The sequence below is a fragment of the Kogia breviceps genome, chromosome 3 (genome assembly GCF_026419965.1).
Source record: "Kogia breviceps isolate mKogBre1 chromosome 3, mKogBre1 haplotype 1, whole genome shotgun sequence".
Classification (NCBI taxonomy): domain Eukaryota; kingdom Metazoa; phylum Chordata; class Mammalia; order Artiodactyla; family Physeteridae; genus Kogia; species Kogia breviceps.
The window spans coordinates 11,750,112-11,764,028 of NC_081312.1; the positions used below are offsets into that span (position 1 = coordinate 11,750,112).

General features: G+C 45.7%; 1 protein-coding gene across 2 annotated transcripts in view; it reads left to right on the forward strand.

Annotated features, from left to right (window-relative positions):
• Positions 1-8,022: 8,022 nt before the first annotated feature.
• Positions 8,023-13,917, forward strand: part of LGMN (legumain) — a 37,157-nt gene continuing 31,262 nt past the window's right edge. Inside the window, exon 1 of one of the 2 annotated variants that reach the window (XM_059056886.2) lies at positions 8,023-8,150. The gene's annotated coding sequence lies outside the window, so the exon portion shown is untranslated. The remainder of the gene's footprint in view (positions 8,151-13,917) is intronic. The other variant, XM_067027869.1, reaches the window with a different exon arrangement.

The window sequence follows — 13,917 nt, forward strand, 5'->3', positions numbered from 1 at the left end:
CAAAGAAGGTATAGAAATGACACGTAAATATATGAAAAGATGCTCAACATCATATGTTATTAGGGAATAGCAAATTAAAACAACGATGAGACACCACTACTCACCTATTAGAATGGCCAACATCCCAAACATTGAAGACACCAAATGCTGGTGAGAATGTAGAATAAGAACTCATTGCTGGGGAGAATGCAAAATGGTACAGGTATAGCCACTTTGGAAGACAGTTTGGCTTTTTTTTTTAGAACTAAACATACTCTTTCCATGTGATGCTGCAGTTGTGCTCCTTGGCATTTCTCCAAGTGAATGAAAACTCATGTCCACACAAAATCTGCACATGGATGTCTATAGCAGCTTTATTCATAATTACCAAAACTTGGAAACAACTAAAGTGTCCTTCAGTAGATGAACAGATAAATGAACTGCGGTACATCCAGACAATGGAATATTATTCAGTGCTAAGAAGAAATGAACTCTCAAGCCATGAAAGGATATGGAAAAAACTTAAATGCATATTACTAAGTGAAAGAAACCAATGTGAGAAGGCTACATACTGTAGGATTCCAAATACATGACATTCTAGAAAAGAAAAATCTATGGAGACAGTTAAAAGATCAGTGGTTGCCAGGGGTTTGGGGGAGGGAGAGATGAACAGGAAGAGCACAGAGGATTTTTAGGGCAGTGAAACTATTCTGTATGATGCTGTAATGGTGGATCAATCATCATACATTTGTCAAGCTCCATAGACTGTACAACACCAAGAGTGAACCCTAATGTAAATTATGGATTTGGGGTGATAATGATGTGTCAGTGTAGATTCATTGGTTGTCATAAAAGCGTTACTCTGGTGCAAGATGTTGATTGTTTGGGAGGCTGTGTGTATATTGGGTACGGGGGTGGGGCGGTATATGGAATTCTCTGTACTTTCTGCTCAATTTTGCTGTGAACCTAAAACTACTCTAAAAAATAAAGTCTATTAAAGTTAACCAAAATAAATAAGTAACCAGAATACCACACCAAGAAACTATCATATATACTCGACTTTAGTATCACGCTTAAGTTGTGACGGTTCCAGTGTAGTGGATGCTCTTGGTGCCCTGCCCAGGATCCCTTCACTGGGCCAGCAAACTACCAGGTGTTGGCTGCTAAGAGCTCACTCTGCACCTTTCTTAGGTCGGTTCCCACTCTGCCTTTGGCTAAGGGAAGCTGTCCCCCACCAGGAGATGCCCTGGAGGTTATACTTCCTCTTCATGGCCAATGTCTGGCCAAGGTGGGTGGAACAACCTCTATGGTACAAGGTGTGCTTCAGATCCTCCTCGTGGGATTAGGCTGAGGCCCACTTCTTCCTGAATCCATATCTCTTCAGAGTTCCTTCTTTTGCCCTGTCCCTTTCCCCCACTCCCCTCTAGGTTTCTCCTGAGAACATGCCCTCAACAACTCACTTGCACAAGAATCACCTCTCAGGCTTTGTTTCTAGGGAACTGATCCATGACAGTTCCTATGGGCTGTCCCTGTCTTCCAAGTATGTCCTGATTTATTTTGCAAAATATTACATGGAAGGTCATCTTAAAAGGGTCAGGCGATTCATTGTCCACAGTATTGTTCTGATGTAAACAAACAAAAGAACTTTAAATACTTTTTCTGCCTTGGTGGTCTGAGACACATAGCATTGCACCTGAGCCTGACTCCAAGCCAAAAGCAAGACTTTTCCTCCCAAGCCCATGTTTTTACATTAAAAGAGTGACTTTGGAGGAAAAAAAGTGGAAGTAAAAGAAGAAAGGACTGTGGTGGTGACATACAATGTGGTCAGAAATGAGTCTGAAGAACTGTGGGTTTCCCCTGGGAGGGCCACAGATTTCAGATTTCACAATAAGACTTGTGTTCACACACAAACACACACACACACACACACACGTTCATTTATACAGTTCAGTGTCTCCCCTTCAAGGACTAACTGTATTAAGACCGGTCAGAATTTCTACCTTGGTCCTTTAGGCAATGAAGATAACCTTGACGGTATCCTTGGAGGAGAAAAGGCCCCGCCCAGCTTGATTCCTGACCCCTGCTCTCCAGGCTAACCTCCCTTATAGACTTTGGGCCATTTATTTAATTTCTCTGAGCCTTCTTTTTTTTTTGCTGTACGCGGGCCTCTCCCATTGTGTAGCACAGGCTCCAGACGCGCAGGCTCAGCGGCCATGGCTCACAGGCCCAGCCACTCCGCGGCATGTGGGATCCTCCCCGACCGGGGCACGAACCCGTGTCCCCTGCATTGGCAGGCGGACTCTCAACCACTGCGCCACCACGGAAGCCCGAGCCTTCACTTTTTCATTTGTAAAATGGGAATAGTAATAGCCCCTACTTCATAGACTTTATTAGTTAATTAATCCTTTAAAGAGGACTAAATGATAAAATAATACTCTGCTAACAGGTCCTGAGTGAGCTTTAAAAAACATGGCAGCTTTAATACTAAAGGGAAAAAAGACATTTTAAAATTGGGCTCCTGAGGTCCTTGACTTCAGGCCTGTCTCTGATTACCCTACAACCTCCTCCTCTTCCGTCGTCACCTGGAATTTACTGAGCGCTCGCGGAACCTCTGCAGAAGGTTCATGCTCCTCTCGCTAGATCTGCTTGTTGGCAATGGAACTCCCTTCTCCCTCTCCCAAGGGTGATGTGCAGGCTTGCCTGGCTGTTCTGGAACAGAGCTGGACTACAAAGCTTACCTAGTTCTGTTTTCTTTCTTCGTAGGGTTAAAAATTTACACAGGCCCCTCAGATGTGCAGAAAATATTGTGTTCCTCTACTTCCTTCAACGGGATCTTGCAGGGTAAACGAGCAGGGGAAGGAAGATGGCTTAAAGTCGCCAATGAGAGGCTTCTCAGATTCTTCTGGTTTAAATCACTTTCCTTCAGATTTTGGGGGAAAATGGATTAGTCTTTCAGGCTGTCTTCTTGGTGGCAGAAATGGCTGGATATCCCCAAATACCCATTCTCTCTTGCTTCCTTTAATAACAGAACCCCTGAGTTTTAGCCAGGTCCGTGGCTGCCCAACTAAAGACCACATTTCCGAGCCTCCCTTGAAGCCAGGTATGGCTCTGCGCCTCAGTTCTGGCCAGCAGGATGTAATATACATGCACATTTTCCAGCTGGCTGCCTGCAATGTGACATGGTGTGGAGCCATCTTGGACCAGATTAAGCCAATGATCTAGGAATGGGAGAGCTCAAGACAGAAGGAATCTGGGTCCCCAACACCAGGGAGCTTCTCAGTCAGCCCTGGACTGCTAACACTTGAAGTATCTCACAAGAGAGAAACCCATCTTGTTTGTGTCACTGTCACTATGGTTTTTGTCATAGCAGCTGACTCTGCATTCTAACGAATATACTTTCTGTTCCCTCCTCTTTTCCAAATGGCATCTGGAGACAGGGTAGACTTATGTAGCCTCGTGGCCATCCGAGGTGAACTCAATTTGGTTCTTCACTTAGGGTCTCACAGGCTGAAATCCAGGTGTTGGCCAGTCTGGGTGTCTACCTGGATGCTCTGGGGAAGAATCTACTTCCAAGCTTATTCAGCTGGTTGGCAGAATTATATTCCTTGAGTTTGTAGGACTGATGTCCCCATTCCTTTGCTGGCTGTCAGCTGGAGTCCTCTCTTAGCTCCTTAAGCTGCCTGCATGTCTGTGGCCCCTCTATCTTCAAACCAGCAATGACTCTCTCTAGCACTAGCCAGAGAAAATTCTGCTTTTAAAGGGCTCATACAATTAGAATAGGCTCACCTGCCCAGATAATCTTCTTTTGCCATATAACATAATCACAGGAATGATATCTCTTCATCTTCAGAGGTTTCACCCATACTGAAAGAGGAGCAGATTATACATGAGTGAGGGTTATGGGGGTCATTCTTAGACTACTGCCTACCACAGAGGTAAATAAATGCTTATCGATTGACTAGAAATCCTCAAAAAACAACCAAGAAGAGATGGTGCCCCCCCTTAGTACAGGAGCACAGCAAACAGCACCTACCTGTATCATGCCATTTAATTCAATTGATACTTAATGAGCATCTACTATATGACAGCTCCACTTTTAGGCACTGTGAATATAGAAATAAATAAGATAGACTGGGTCTTGCTCTCAAGCAGTTTAACTTTTAGTGGATTCCCAGGAAATGAACTAACAAAAAATAAAGTGAGATCATAAAGCTAGGTAAAAGGTTTGAGAATGATCATAAAGCTACGTAAATAGCTAACTAGAAAGGCTAGAGGTCTGTGTGCTATTTTAGGTTGGCTGGCCCAGGGCAGCATCTCTGAGAAGGTGGTGCCATTTGGGCAGGAGCTAGTTACGTGTCTGGAAGGGGAAGGGCATTCCAGGAAGAGGGAGCTGCGTACACAAAGGCAAGAAAGCCATCAGGCTGGAGTGGAGTGAGTCATGTGGCAGGAAATGAGGTCACGGGTTTAGGCAGGCGACGTGAGCCCGGCAGAATTTTATTCTGGAAGGATGGGATGGTTTTTGAGCTGGAAATCATGATGAAAAGTTTTGGAAATAGAGAGTCGTGATGGTTGCCCAGCAATGTGAATGTAATTAATGCTATTGAACTACACATATACAAATGGTTAAAATGGCTAATTTTATGTTATATATGTTTTACTACAATAAAAAAAGAAAAAGGAATAAAAAAAGAATAAGTCGTACTTGGTCAGAATAAAAACAAAGGGAGTTGGGAGCCGCAGGGAACAGCGTAGTTAAATGCTCAGGGGAAGGGAGGGTATGGAACATTAAAAAAAAAAAAAAAGATCACCTGAAGAAGGCCCAAGGGAGGAAAGCTTCTGGGGTGCTGGCCAGGCTCAGTTTTTCATCTGAGTGCTGGTTACCTGGACATGTTTGCTTTGTGAAAGTGTATTTATAATTTGTGCATTACATTATACTTCCGACGAAATATTTAAGTTTAAAAATCAGATCAGTGTGTCTGCGGTGGGAGGAATTGACTGTAGGGACCCTCAGGGCTGAGGCTAGGGGTCCAGGCACTTATCATGCGCTCAGTGAATAGCTGACACTTGGCTGGACACTGAACTGTTTTCATTACATGTATTATTTTATTTGGTCTTTATAACAACCCTATGAAGCACAGAGAAGTGAAACGATTGCCCAGGGTCACACAACCAGGAAGTGTGGCAGAGATGGAACTGAAACCCAGGTGGTCTAGATCCACAGTCCAGGCCTTGAACCATCACATCAAATGGAGTGAATGAATGCACACATGAATGATATATTCAGCTCTCTCTTTCTCTCTAAACCAGAGCTTCTCAACATGGGGGAAACTTTTGGCAAAGTCTGGAGACATTTTTGGCTGCCACAACTTGGGAGAGGGGTGCTACTAGCATCAGATAGGTAGTGGCTAGGGATGCTGTTAAACATCCTAAAATGTGCAGGACAGGCCCCCACCTTCCCACCAACAGAGAATTACTGGGCCCCAAATGTAGTAGTGCTGAGAAGTGTTGAGAAATCCGCTCTAAACCTAACCAATTTCTTTCACACTCTCCCCAACTCTTGTTGCTTTATAATCTTAATCTCTCACTTAATCTCCCACCATTAGATAAGAAAAGGGTCTGAGTGGCTCCTCAGGGCTCTTATCTCTGGTGAGAGATATCGGTCACATCCATATCCAGCTGAGCCTCATTAACCTCTGATTGCATGGAATGGTGGCAGGAGTCCCAGACTGTGACTTTTCTTGTGAGAATTCTGCCAGGGGCATTTGATGGGGAGGTCCCCATGCCTGTATGTCCACGGGGAACCTGCCACCTTCCTGCCACCTGTGTGCTGTTTTGGCGCCAACCTCTCTGCTCCGGGTGCTTCCTATTAGCACATACCTTGCTGCCATCCCATGAGTGGGTACCAGGAGCCCAGGCAGTGCCCAAAGTCAGATCCCCATCTTCTTTTCCTAATTGATATTCTTAATTTATAGCCCAGCAACCAAAGATCCTATTCAAACAGGGAGTAGCTAATATTTATAGGGCACTTACTTGGTGCTAAGTACTGTGTTAACAAATTTAATCCTCAGAGAGACCTGATGAAGTAGGTGCCATTTTTTTCCATTCAACAGTTGAGGAAACCCAGGCACTGAGAAGCTAAGCGACTTGCTCAGGTCACACAGCTTGTAAGTAGTAAAACTGGGATTTGGATTCAGGTAGCTTGATGGCAGAGCCCACCACCTACAAGTTCCCATTCCAGGCCTCTGGCATCTCAGCCTCCTCCCCGTGGCTGGCCTAGGCTAGATACCTTACAGCCTCTTCTGGGGCTTACCTGACCGTCACCATGGCAACCCCCAGCCACCTCCCCCCCACCATGGTCCTCAACTTTCAGCCACCTTCTCTTGTCCTAACTCTGAGCTCTCAGCCCACAATGATGCTGAGGGAGACTGAGGGGGCTACCCCCAGCCCTTTGTTTGCCTAAACATGCCTGGCACCAGGCCACTATTTTTATTCCATTTCAGTTGTGAAAGCCTCACCAGCCAGAGGTTGCCATTTATTCTGGGTGAATTGAGGGAGTGGTTAAGGACGCTCTGCCTCTCTTATTAGACAGTAAGTTTTCAAGGGTAAGGGACAGAATACTAATTCTCTCCATGTTCAGTTGCACCTGGCATATAATGTTAATGCTCCCCATTAAGGACGACTGTGAAAGCATAGTGGTCATGAGAATTGACCTTGGGCTAGGAGAGACCTGAGCTTGAAGCCCATGTTCACTTCAGAGCTGTGATCTGGGGCCAGCTGCTTAACTCAGGGTGGATAAGCTTTTTCAGTAAATGGTCAGACTGTATATATATTCTTTTGTGGGCCATATAGTCTCTCCTATAAATACTCACCTCTGCCTTGTTCCCCCAAACAGCCATACCTAAACCAATGCCTGTGGCTGTGTTCTTTTTTTTCTTTTTGGCGGCACCGGCAGCTTGTGGGATCTTAGTTCCCTGACCAGGGATTGAACCCGGCCCCAGCAGTGAAAGCATGGAGTCCTAACCACTGGACTGCCAGGAAATTACCGAGGCTGTGCTCTTATAGATTTTTATTCACAAAATAGGCAGTAGGCCCAGGGTAGTATGCTGACCCATGATTTACTGTAAAAGAAGATTATAAAAGAAGATCAGGGAATTCCCTGGCGGTACAGTGGCTATGCCTCTGTACTTTCACTGCCAAGGGCCTGGGTTCAATCCCTAGTCAGGGAACTAAGATCCTATAAGATGCCCTGCCAAAAAAAAAAAAAAAGACAACCCATGAATGTAGTCCTATATCTTGCACTTGACGTCTTGATGTTCTTGGGCAAAACTGGACTTATTCCCTCGCAATAATTCAACTCAACTTTCTGTGCTCCACAACATGGCACTTTGTATGTATAGTATTTCATTTTTCTCTCCCTGTGAGATAATACCAACCGTCTGAGAAGTAGCATTGCATATGGATTAAAAGAACGGGATTCTGCAACTAGACTGCCTGGCTCCGAATTCTGGCTCTGCCACTTCAGAGGTGTGTGACCTTCAGAAAATTAACCTCCCTGACAAAACTTCCCTCCGTTGCCCTATGTGTACGCTAATAGTTCCTCCCTCTCGTAGAGGTGTTATGAGCATGAAACGGATCTGCACATCGGATCTCCTAGGGCTCTTTAAAGATTCCAAAACCCAGGCCACACGCAGACCGATGAACTCACAGTTTCTAAGGTGAGACGGAGGCATCAGTGTCTCTGAAGCTACTCTAGGTGGTTCCAATACGTGCACAATTTTGGAAACTGAAGGTTAAAGTGCTCCGCGCGTTGGCTTTGATCCTTGGCTGGAATCACTGCGCCCCCTGTTCCCACGAACTCCAGGAACCCCGTCCCCACCCACCCAGCCCTAGCTCACTGCGTACCCGCCTCCCTGGGTTTCTTTAGCCTCAGAGCTCAGAAGGCCCGGCGGGTGCACGCTGGGACTCGTAGTCCCTGCGACTCTCCGGCCTCTTTCCCGCCTCCCATTGGCTTTCGAAGACGCCCCGCCCCGAAGCTCCGCCAATCACCACGGCGCAGCAGACCCTCAAAGCGGGGAGCGAGGACGCTGCTCTGCAATCACTGCAGACCTGCCGTCGGAAGGTGGCTGGTTGGGGGCGGCGCGTCGCGAGGAGTTCCCACGGTCCCACCGCAGGTAACCGTGATTCCTGGCAGGGGACTGCGGCCGGGTCCCAAGCCCCGGACTAGGGTCGCCCATCTGCCGCAGCTCTTGGCTTCAAGGCGGGGATTTTCAGTTTCCCCGGCCTTTTCTGAGTAATCCATTTCTCACCCAGCGAAAGGGAGTTTCTGCCGGCGATGAACCCGAGGGAAACCCTGCGACCTCTCAGCCCTCTATGCTGTGGGGTTTTTGGTTGGCAGGGTGGGGCTCCTGTTGGGCGTGCTCTGGCTGGAACCCAAGGCCCCTCCGAGCTCAGAGAGAAACAGACCCGAGACGAGAGCACATTTACTAAGGTCTCATAGCCAGAGAGTGCCGGGAGGGATCTGGGGCCTGGTTCCCACCTTCACAATCTAGAAACAGGTCAAGCTGTTGAGGCTTGTAATGCAGAGGATTGCACCTGTTTGCAGTTAGTTCTCAGTAGTCCAAGGGGGAAGGGGTTATGTTAACCACCACAACTAATATACCCAAACGTGTAAAAATATCCCTTCTGAGAAATCAGGAAAGCTCTACTTCTCAGAGGCTTGAGCTGGTGGGAGTTACAGGATGATTCACATCAACCGTGGAAGTGAAAGTTATCTGGATTTGGTCCCCTCTCCTAATTATTAGAGTTGAGGTTATACCCACATGTGTTATTCAATGCCAAGAATTGCAGAATCTCGGGGCTGGGAGAAGGAACTTTGTGTCATGTGCTTCGTTTGAGAGGTGAAAATAAATGCCCAGGATTTGAGAGTTGCCCTGTGGTATGTAGTGAGTGGAGTAGCCCCACTTTCTTTACTCCAGGGCTGCATTAGTTAGCAAACATATATTGAGACTTACTAAGCTTTTTGAGCAGGGATTATTTCGTAAAGGGGAGTCTACAATGAACCATTCCAGTGTTCCAGGGGCAGCATCTAACCCTGACTTGTGGGAAGAGAGAACTTTGCAGGGAAGGGAATGATTGAATGGAGTTTGAGGGACGGGCAGGAGCTAATGAGATGAAGGAGAAGAGCGTTTCACCTGGAAAACAGCATGATGAAGGCAGGGAAAGGGCACCAATTTTGGACCTGGAGTCCCAGAGCCTGGTTGGAGCAAGGGATTTCATGTGGATAGTGGAGGACAGAGAGGCACATCTTGCAGGACCTCCTGTGCTGCTGTAAGAGATTTGGATTTTGTCCTGAAAGCCCTGGAAGCCGAATTTAGTAGATGTGTATCTTAGATACCCTCTAATGTGGAAAAGTGTTGGGGAGAGACCACACCAGGGAGCTCATTGCAGTAATTCCCAGGAGAATTGCTGAGGGTTTTTTTGGTGGTTTTTTTTTTGTGGTACGCGGGCTTCTCACTGTTGTGGCCTCTCCCTTTGCGGAGCACAGGCTCCGGACGCGCAGGCTCAGCGGCCATGGCTCACGGGCCCAGCCGCTCCGCGGCATGTGGGATCTTCCCGGACCGGGGCACGAACCCGCGTCCCCTGCATCGGCAGGCGGGCTCTCAACCACTGCGCCACAAGGGAAGCCCTTGCTGAGGGTTTTAAAGACAGTTGCAGTGGGAATGGAGAGAAGATGAGAAAAGGGTTGTGAACTGTTAAGGAGGTGAACACCATGCCCAGTATTGTTCAGGAAAAATATACTGAAGCGAATGCTGTCTCTTGAGTTTTCCACCTGTGACTGTCTTTTAAGGAAATTACCAGCATTTTTTTCCCCCCTTAAACTGCAGACGTTGCTTTGTAGACCAAAATTCGAATCTCAGTTTAGGATGGGGAAATTATCACATATGTCGAGGATGTTGAAATCTGAATGGTTAAACATATAAGACTTGAATTTTCCTGTAATCCAGGGACACAAATTAAACCCCATAATTAATCACTTTATATCAGATTAGGAATTATGAAGTTTGATACTCTCGAGATGATAGAAATTTGGAAGAGTATCTTAGAACAGTACGGCTGCTAGCAAAATAGGTATATCATTTTTTTTTTAAATTCTATTTTTGTCTGCGTTGGGTTTTCGTTGCTGCATGCAGGCTTTCTCTAGTTGCGGCGAGTGGGGGTTACTCTTCGTTGCGGTGAGTGGGCTTCTCATTGCGGTGGCTTCTCTTGTGTGGAGCCCGGGCTCTAGGTGCGCAGGCCTCAGTAGTTGCAGCATGCAGGCTCTATAGTTGTGGCTCACGGCCTCTAGAGCACAGGCTCAGTAGTTGTGGCGCACGGGCTTAGTTGCTCCGCGGCGTGTGGGATCTTCCCGGACCAGGGCTCGAACTTGTGTCCCCTGCATTGGCAGGCAGATTCTTAACCACTGTGCCACCAGGGAAGGCCCCAAATAGGTGTATCTTAAGACTCAGTGGTTCTACTCCTAAAGTACCTTAGAGAAAGAGACATTTGTATACAAGGAGATGAGTATAAGACTTTTTGCAGCCTTGTTTGTAATAGTAAAAAAAATTGAAACAGCCTAAATGTCTGTTAGTAGGGGAATGTTTATAAAGTGGATATATATTTTTTAAAGTATAATAAATTGATTGGAACGAAATAACTTACGGTAGTGGTTACCTTGTGGTATGGGGAGAATGGGACAGGACATGGGGGACTATTTTTTCTGTAATGTTTTGTTTATGGGGAAAGAGGGTTAACAGATTTACAGAATATCAACAGTTGATGATCTGGATGATGGTAACAGGTATTTTATGTTATACTTCATACATTTCTGTAGTTTAATGTGTATCCTTCAATTTTGTAAAATGTAAATTATAGCAAAATTAAACTTAATAATTAACATCTGGCTATAAAAGTCATGTTCATTGATTTTGGGAAAAGACTACAAACTATTATTAATCCCAGGTTTCAAAATATAGTAATTTGGAAGAAATTCAAAAAAAGGAATTCAAGTGCCAATAAAAGCAGTGAAAATAAAACTGTGGAAAAACCATTAACCATTGATCAAATTTTACTTTGCTAGATTCCTAATTCTAACCATTAGTAGATTTAAAAAATGTAGGGGTGGGAAGGGTAAGCTGGGATGAAGTGAGAGAGTGGCACTGACATATATACACTACCAAATGTAAAATAGACAGCTAGTGGGAAGCAGCCGCCTAGCACAGGGAGATCAGCTCGGTGCTTTGTGACCACGTAGAGGGGTGGGATAGGGAGGGTGGGAGGGAGACGCAAGAGGGAGGGCATATGGGGACATATGTATACGGAGAGCTGATTCACTTTGTTATACAGCAGAAACTAACACACCATTGTAAAGAAATTATATTCCGATAAAGATGTCAAAAAAAAATCCTTGATGTAAAAAATTAAAAATAAATAAGCAATGCTTTCTTAACTATATCTATTTAGAAATATGATATAGCTGCTAGTGCCTTTTGTAATGTTAAAAGATAATTTTTAAAAAGTAAAGTCAGTTCTATACAGATATAAAAATGAACAAGTGTTGAAGATTGTATTTATCATATTAATGAGGAGATTCAGTGAGGTATTACAACCAGTTCAAAGGAGATTCCAAAGTACATTTGTAGATTAGAAGTACTGAAATGTGCGTTGTGAAGCCTGGCTTCATTCTTTCACTAGGGGAGTCACTTGACTCTTCACTTGATAGAAATGTCTTTAGACATGAATTACTAGCATTGCTAGTATCCATGGTTTACAGAGTTGTGAAAAAAATTTCCCTAGAATCAGAATTAGATAACCTTGAAGGACATGCTCTAATCTAGAATCTGCTTTGCCACTGAATCAGAAATTTTCCCTATGGAAAAAAGTTTGATTAACTAACTTGAACAAAATCCATATTTTGTTTGAGATATGAGATAAGACCTATTTGGATTATTATTTTTTTATTTCACTCTTGGAACAGGAAATCAAAGGATTTGAGAACTGAATGGGCCCTTAATAGTTTAGTTCTACCATCTCATTTCACAGATGGACAATTAAGGCCCAGAGAGGGTCTCCCTTGACTTAGTAACTACCTGTCCGATATTAAAGAATAATTGCACCTGACATTTGTTTAAAAATGGCAAGATGGGGGCTTCCCTGGTGGCGCAGTCGTTGAGAGTCCGCCTGCCGATGCAGTGGACGCGGGTTTGTGCCCGGGTCTGGGAAGATCCCACGTGCCGCGGAGCGGCTGGGCCCGTGAGCCACGGCCGCTGAGCCTGTGCGTCCGGAGCCTGTGTTCCTCAGCAGGAGAGGCCACAACAGTGAGAGGCCCGCGTACCGCAAAAAAAAAAAAAAAAAAAAAAAAAAGCAAGATGGATTTTATTCCAGCTGTTGCGTTAGAAGAGAGAGACTTCAGTATAGAACTGAGTTCAACTCCAAATACATCAAGGACAGCTGAGATGTATCACCAGTAGGCAAAGTGGGAGGGTCAGTGGCTGAAAAATTACTAAGAGGAGCTTGATTAGATGTCAAAGATGGGAGGTTCTTGCAGGATTCTTGCTAAACCTGGGCTCAGCAGGCCAAGGTCTAGTCGGGAAGAGGGCTCAGAGGAGCTTGACTTAAGTTTGGTGAAGGAGGGGTCCTTGTCATCTGTCCTTGTCTCTTTTGCGTGTTGTCAGCCAGGGACCGCTTGCATGATGATTTTGTTGTAAGCCCCCAGGGAACAGAGAGCAGGATCAGAAACCTGTAGGTTTGGAAGGCTCTTCACAGATACCATTGTCTGCCCAGCTGCTTCTCCTGGCTTTGATGGTTCGCTGTCTCTAATCCAGAGCAAGTAGCGAGTACAGGGCTGATGGTGGGAGGTCATAATGGTGGTTAAGGTTTGGGCTTTGGTGTCAGACATGGAGTTGAACTTGATTCTCCTATTTAGATGGTCCTCTAACGGTAGCCTATTACTTGCATTGCTGGTAACAGTTGATCTAGAATGGGCATTCTGTCCCAAACCTCCCAAATGGATAAACCCCACTTGATGGTACACTTCCCGAAGTCAAGTGGAGTCCTTCAGTTGAATCACTGACCTCCTATAGCCCTGTAGCCTGAGAGGGTCGCGGGACCGGTGGAACCAGTGAGGATATGCCCTTGGAGGCTGCTGAAATTCATTTGTAAAGGCTTGTCCATTGACTTTGACTTTGTGTGGTTCAGGTTCTCCTTTGACGGGTTCTTCTTCTAAGAGCTCTTTCTAACCTATTACCAACAAGCGCTTTAAAATAGTGGGGTGGTGAAGAGCCCTGTGGGTATCCTGCTACTGGGGGAAACTTGGAGGCCCTGGGGTGTGGGGTGTCGCGCTCCCATCTGTGGTTGCAGGGTCTCCCAGATGTTCACATAAACAGTGCTTTTTTGTGACAAGCGAGGTGGTGTGGTAGAAGAAGCAATCTTTGGAATGAGATCTGTGTGTCACCCAGCAGTGCCACTTTCTACCTGGTTTCTCCACCTCTGTGAGTCCGTCTCAGCTCAAGGGAGTAATGAGGCTGCTCACAGGCTGTTGTGAGGATGGTCAAGTGCCTCGCACACTGCATGGCTCATAGACACGTACATAGCCCACTCTCCCACAGTGTGCAGCAACACAGAGCACTCTTGGGGAGACTTCTGTCCCGCCCCTGGTTAGAGCAAAAACTATCTGGGTCATTTCCTCCCTGCAGACTGTTAGCAGACTCAACACATACCCCTAACCATCCCCTTGGAGGTCTTTCCACGCTTGGCACGTTAAAAACTGCCTTCCTCTTTGAAAGGCGTCACGGTATCCCATTATAAGGATGTATCATAATTGATGTAACTAGGCAGCCTCCTGTAGATGACCGTTTGTGTTGCTGCTACACACAGGTGGGCTCCCTTACCTTCTTAAAATCG